Source organism: Chanodichthys erythropterus, chromosome 1 (assembly GCF_024489055.1).
Source record: "Chanodichthys erythropterus isolate Z2021 chromosome 1, ASM2448905v1, whole genome shotgun sequence".
Taxonomy (NCBI): Eukaryota; Metazoa; Chordata; class Actinopteri; order Cypriniformes; family Xenocyprididae; genus Chanodichthys; species Chanodichthys erythropterus.
Genome location: NC_090221.1, coordinates 27,063,997 through 27,071,146, shown reverse-complemented (window position 1 = coordinate 27,071,146; position 7,150 = coordinate 27,063,997).

The following is a 7,150-nucleotide window of genomic DNA, read 5'->3' as shown; positions in this document are numbered from 1 at the left end:
TTGATTTGATTCTGAGGCACTCTATCATCATTGCATACCCAGATATCTCCAATTGAACTGGCTTAGTGCATATTTAAACCTAGACTACTCAGGCATCAAAATTCAAATTCAAACTTCCAGATGGAGTCAAAGTGTAGTAACTTTAACAACAAGCACTCTGTATTAAGAAACCGTGTTGCAGTAGTAATGTACCTTGGCACATTGATGTGATCTCAAAATAAAAAAGTAAATTTTCTTCTCCTTTGAGATCAACTTTTGAGAACACTCTTCTTCTATATTGCTCTGTTATGTCTTTTTGATACAAAACAGACAGATTTCGTGCTTTACAGAAAACAACTAGCCTATTCCTTCATCAAATTAAAAATTCTCACTTTTTTTCACCCACATAAAATCATATATCCTTCATTTCTAAAAATAGATAAACATGCAAAATCAACAAGTTATTCCACAGCATCTAGGAATTAAATTCCACACATTGTTTCACAAAAACTACATGTATTACAAGACACAAACCTTTTTCATTATTCAAGTTCTTATATTTTTTCAAACCTCCAAATGAAAAGCACACTGATGTTTGAAAAAACAAGCAAATATTACAGTCTTTGAACGCAAACTGTGTCAGATCCACCGTTCCTCCATAGTTACTCTTATTGTTGAGACTCTGGATTCATTCACACTCTTGTTTTAGGGCCTGTGTGTTGATTTTCCTTGCCATGTTTTTTTAGTCATTGGTGGCGTGTTGGATTTCACTGTGAGGATGATAGGTGGAGTTCTCAGGGTTTCAGTAACAACCATCTTTCCAGGATTCATCAGAAATAGGAGCACAGGGTTTGGTCATTCCCAGTGATCTGCTATGGAAGGAAATAAGCAAAATAACCTTAATTTCAAATAACTTTAACAATGGCTATGCCAGCAGTGTATTTTGAAGATTGTAAGGTACCTTCTGGGTGTCTGTGGAAGCCTGCCTCTGGAAGAAGGCGATGTTGGTGTCACACCTCTTCCAGGCGCTTGCCTGGCTACAGCAGCGCTCCTGCAGCCTGAGTATGCTGCACCATTGGTAGGACCCGGGGACTGAACCCTCCTCATCCCTCCCTGGGCACCTGGTGGCCCTTTGGTATGCTGTCGCACTGCAGACATAGAGCCCACAGGACTGAGAGCTTTCATGGGTGCCCGCAGATAGAGAGGGGACTGGCCATCGCCCCTCATCCTTGCAGATGATACACCTGCAAGAGCACCAAATCACAAACACTCATGTAATATCCTCATCAATGTTATTAATATAGAAAATTTACATAAGGATCTGAGTTTTAACCAGCAGTCTAAACTTTACAGAAAGTGTAAGAAAGACTTTCACACTGACAAAAAATAAATAAAAAAAATCCTAGACACTTGCAGCGTTGGCTCACGTCGGCAGCGCCTGTGTCCAAAGTTGCCCCGACACACCAAACCAACGCTAAACAGCCGACGGCCAAGTAGCACGTCAGTTCTGCGCCTGCGTGAGATGAAATGCCTTTCCGTACCAGCAGGTGGCAGTATCTGAACAGCCAATCAGAATGATCAGATGGCCAAACGGACCGACGAGCTCCGACGGCGAAAAAAAGCAGCAGAGGACCAACTTCAGCCGACGGTGCAGAACACACTGAGAAAACTTAGTCAGCCGAAGAAAAACTGCCCGACGGCCGATCGTTGGCTTATGTTCCTGTTCCTAACTGTAGTGATATAGTCACAAGCCATTATTCCTTGCCCAGGCAAGCAGAAACCGGAGTCCTCATGTATAAAGACATGCGTAGAATGATCCTAATGTCAATGTACAACAGCTTCCAAAATGTATGTACAAACACAAGATGATCCTAAATGCATCCCTCTTAATAAATCCATGCACAATATGAACAAGTGCATTAAATCTATCTACAGACGCCTACAAACATGCAGTCATGGTTCAGATGAAGTACAGCGCTCATCATCAATGGGCAAGAAAATCGCAGCAGCTGAAAACGTATGTGCTGCATAGCTCGGTTTTTTGCCAACGTGTGTGAGATATTCCAGGAATTTAATTAAAGTATTTAATTAAAGTTCTAAGAGGTTCAGTCTCTATAGCCCAAAGTATACTTCACTTTATACACGTAAGCAAGGGTCAGCATCCAGTGCGCGTGACGCAAATTTCGTCATCAGAAGAGTACACGCATGTATGCACAGGTCACACATGTGCATTTATATATTTTTTTTGCAGTAATTAATTCATCCACAATGTGGCAACCGAGCCCTGGGGGCATAGATTCACAAGGTAGTCAAAGAAAATCTGCATAAATAGAATGTAACGCATGCAAGCTACAGCGACAAAGGAGGCCTACATAAACAAGAGATTGTGCAAAGAGGTTAGAAAGTACCCTCATTTGTACAACCCTAGCATGAAAGAATAAAAATATATTTACATGGGTTGTAACCCACGGCGAGAGATTGCTCAAAACAGTGCAAGCATCAAGTGAAGAATACTTTGCAAGGCTGTGCGTTCGACTGTAACGTTAGTATACGTGTAAAAATACATATATATATAATAGATATATATAGATATATGTATGAAGGTAAGATCAGGGGTTGTATGTATAAAGCTGCTCAGAGTAAAATTTTAGTCTTACGTGTTTCAAAATTCTAAGAATGTTATTTTATTCCTAGACTTAAGAATAAGTGTGATTCAGGAGTAACAAGATGGCAGCAGAGAGGAGGAGACTGCACACTTTCCATCAAAGATATAATGCATTAGAGTTACATGATGACAGGGAGTTTATAAAATGATAAAAGCTTCATTGTCAAGGTATTCTTTTTGTAACTGACCTAATAAATTTAATAACTTATGCTCATTAAATCTTTGACATTTTTAATAATATTTGAATAAAGGGTGAATATGTACATTTTCCTATGCCGAACATCACTTTTGGCCACTACTGTACATCAGTTCATTGACTTTCCAACTGACCATCAAACCACGCAGCAAAAGCAAGCCATTTTTATGGGTATTTCAGGCTTCCCTGGAGTTGTTGGAGCCATTGATGATGAAACTCATGTTGTGTAAATGAGACCTATCAATAAAAAAAGGATTCCACAGCATCAATTCTAATTTGTCATCATTTTGCACATAGCAAAGCAATTTTTTAAAATAAATTTAAATATTGAAGTTTGTGCCTTCATTAATGACTTTATTATTATTAGATTAAAGGGGTCATCTCATGAAAATCAGACTTTTCCTGTGTTTAAGTGCTATAATCAGGTCTCTGGTGCATCTACCGGCACAGAAAATGTGAAAAAGGACAACCCAGTAACCTTGTTTTGGTAACCCTTTCTCTAGAAAGCATGAGACAAATATAGCCGTTCATTTTGCTCCCCTTGTGACGTAGGAAGGGGATCTTATTATAATATTACCGCCCCCTGAATCTGTACATTTCCCACGGCGCCGCCATTGTTTTCACAAGTGACGATACCAACTAATCCAATTACATATATATTTATTTTGTGATGTTGCAAATTGTCTTCCTGAATGTGTTTAGTTAGCACATTGCTAATGTACTGTTAAATGTGGCTAAAGTTACCATTGTTTCTTATTGTATTCATGGGGACCAGAGCCATTTCGTTATTTTCATTTTTAACCCAAAAACGTGTGTAGTCTGTATAATTCATAAACGCATCTTCATTCTTATCGAGTCTCTCCAACAGTGTGTAGCTTTAGCCACATTAGCCATGCATCGCGCTGTCAAAATCATTCAGAATTGAATTAGTAAAGATCCACAAAATACATGCCATACCTATGTTATATGCTGCATCAAGAACAGTTTGTAATGATCCATTTTGTGAGTTATATTTGCTGTGTTAGCTTCCGTATTATGTATGCCTCAGTGTATTGGAATGATGAACGAGCTTGGGGGCTTACTACTTACTGATTCAGAGGTTGAGGGCAGCCATTTTGGGTTGACATCATTGTGTTGTTAGTTCACAACACTTAAGTGTCAGCTCAGTCAGCACTTAAGAATTAGTCTTGCACTTTGCTGAAATTAGCTTTTAGCTTCTTTATAAAAGTCTTCTACTCTTACAAAAGTCCTACTTTGTACTAAGACTTTTGACACTTAAGTCAAAGCTTAAGGCTCCGGTATACTTCAAACGAAATTGAAGAACGAACTGATGTGACGTCATATAGAACAAAATCAGGCCAAAAAGAAGTTTGTTTTGTGTTCTTTTTTTGAAGTTCGAAACGGCTTGCCAAAGCGAACTTTCAGGAAAAGTTCGCATCAGCTGCAAAACACCTTCGTACTACCATTGGTCCGTGACGATAACGTAATAGGAGGTGTGCGCTAAGGCTCTGCCTTCACTCGCGAGGGTCGCGTCTTTGAATCATGACGTGACTGGAGTGCTACTTTGCAGAGCTCGTGCTAACATTCCCATGCTGTTATGATCAGACACTTTTCTTATGCTTTCTATAATAAATGCTTGCTGTTTTCTCATTTTTGTTGTGTTTATTTTGGTACTGAGAAGAAAGTGCACGGCACATATTTACATATTAATATAACCGTCACTCTCAGCGGTGTGGGCGGTGTCAGATGTCTGTTTACAGTATATCGCTGGTCCCGCATTTCGAACTTCATTTTACTCCTAAACGAAAAAGAACTTCGTTTGAAGTATACCGGGGCCTTTAAAGTCAGAGCATTTCTGAAAAGTTTATATGGGTTCCTCTTCTTCCATTTAGACACCTTTGGTTTGGTTACCCATATTCTTCAAAAAAAAAAATCTTTTGTGTTCAGCATAAGAAAGAATACAGGGTTGGAACAACTTGAAAGTGAGTATAAATGATAGAACAGAGTCATAAACCTTTGTTGGACACAAGGCTACTAACTTCCATGTTGACCTACAAAAATACATCATCCCTGCACATCAAAGATGGTGCTATAGTGGCTCAAACTACCAATACAGGTGCAACAGGTTTTAAGAGCAGCCTAACAGTGTGAGAGACAATGGATGTGAGGGGAGGAGAAACTGGACAAATAGTGTATTGTCAGTTCAACAATGGTTCAGAGTTAAGAACTGGTCACACAGAAACCAGACACACACCTGTACAACTCAACATCCATTCATCTCAATGGTATGATCCATGGGTTTATGGGGTTGTGGACAATGGAACTCTTCAAAGAGTGGGTTAGAGGCAATCTTCATTATACAGCTGTACCCGAGAAGTAGGGATCAGGGTGAAGGTGAAGCAGAGGAGTGGGGTACCAACCTGTAGGGGAGTGGGGCAGACGGGACGTGCGGTTGCTTGAACTCTGTAAGTTAGCCTCCATGCTGCGGCTGTTTCTGACTGCCTCCAGAGAGTGCAGGCTGGTGCGCGGGGTCAGGTTAGGCATGCTGTGCCTGAGCTCCTCTGAAAACCACACACACAGCCTGCTTAACACACTACCTGCCAACCTAGAATATGTTGCTGTTTGAAATGCAGAAGGAATACATGCAGGTGCAATGCTGATCAGCCAGTCGAAAATATTTAAGGGGGATGTTCCATGCTGTGTGTTTTCTCTGAGGTCCACTTAGTTTATCATGACCACTTTGTCCCTTTCTGACCCTTAAGATCAAACAGGTAGTTTTTGTTGCAGAGCCTATAAGACCTCACAACACCTCTTCATATGTGAAATTAGTAACAGTGCTTTGTTGTGAGCTGGGACTTTGCTGACAGATCCAAAATTAAATTTAAATTTCCAATCCTTCAATAACAGCCTCTTTGCAAAGTTGCATTACACAGTTACAGACAATCTGCACTGAAATGTGCCACTCAAGGTGTCAAGATCAGACCAAAATGATCAGGGACTTTCAGCTGCACATTTTACTCTTATCATTCTAGAATTTAAGAATAACAATCTATTCCGTTCTCACTTTGCTACCTCACTGCAAAGTTACTGATTTCTTGGAACACAATTAGAGCATTGTAACGGCATTGAATAGTGCCAGAGTTTTTGAAGTTCCAAAAAGCTCATCCATTATAAAAGTAATCCATAAGGCTCAAGGGGGTTACTAAATGCCTTCTGAAGTGAATGCATGTTTTTTTTTTTTTTTTAAGAAACATAGCCATATTTAACACTTATAGACCCATTTGGAGCAGACGTCACAGTCAAGTTACTTCCAGATGCACGAGCATATTGGTGGCAGAAAAATAGTGGTAACAAGTGGAGGAAAATGTGCAAAATCCACAGAATAAGAGAAAAACGTTTTGTTGTGCCTTTGGATGTCAGAATCGGTAAATATAGTCTTCATTTTTATAGAGTACCGTTGTTGAAGACGCCCTTTGAAGCTAAATGGAGACATTTATGTTGCAAGTCACAGACTGGACTAATGAAACCTGCAATGATTAGTCTACTATTAAAGCATGAATTTGATGTAAACATTAAGTTTACATGATATTCACATATGCAGTTCATAGGGGACATAAATGCATAGCAGTTACAGCATGAAATATTTAAACCTATAACATTTTACATAGATAACTTTTAAACATAGCCTAACATTTTTGTTTCGCAATTGACTTTCTTGCATTTGCATGTTTATATCTTCCAGTTCAGACTTTATAACTCACAATTGTGAGTTTATATCAGAATTCTGAGTAGAAAAAAGTCAGAATTGTGGAATATAAACATGCAATTCTGAGGAAAAAAGAAAGAATAATGAGTATATCTCACAATTCTGTTTTTCCTTCTAAGAATTGAGTGATATAAACTCGATTTGCCAGAAAAAAGTTAGAATTGTGAGATATAAACTCAAAATTAACATTTTTTATTCCGTGGCTTCCATAGACTGCTACTGCAGAACTGTCATTTTCTGCCACCAAGTAGGCTCCGCCCACAAAACAACATCATCACTGTTTGCAAACACAAAATAGGTCTATAAACTATAATCAATGCGTGTTCATGAGAGATTACAGTTCCGGCGGAAGGGTGACCTCTGACCCAAAGTATGACGTAGGACGTATGGTGTAGGAGTAGCATAAGTTTAGGTGAGAACTGCCCGTTTTTCCTAAACATCTTGTACTGAAAGCTACAGCAGTGCCAAGTATTTGGTCCTCAGAGGCAAAGGTGGTACATATTTATAATCTTAAAGTGTGTTTGTAATTTAGTCAAGCCAGATT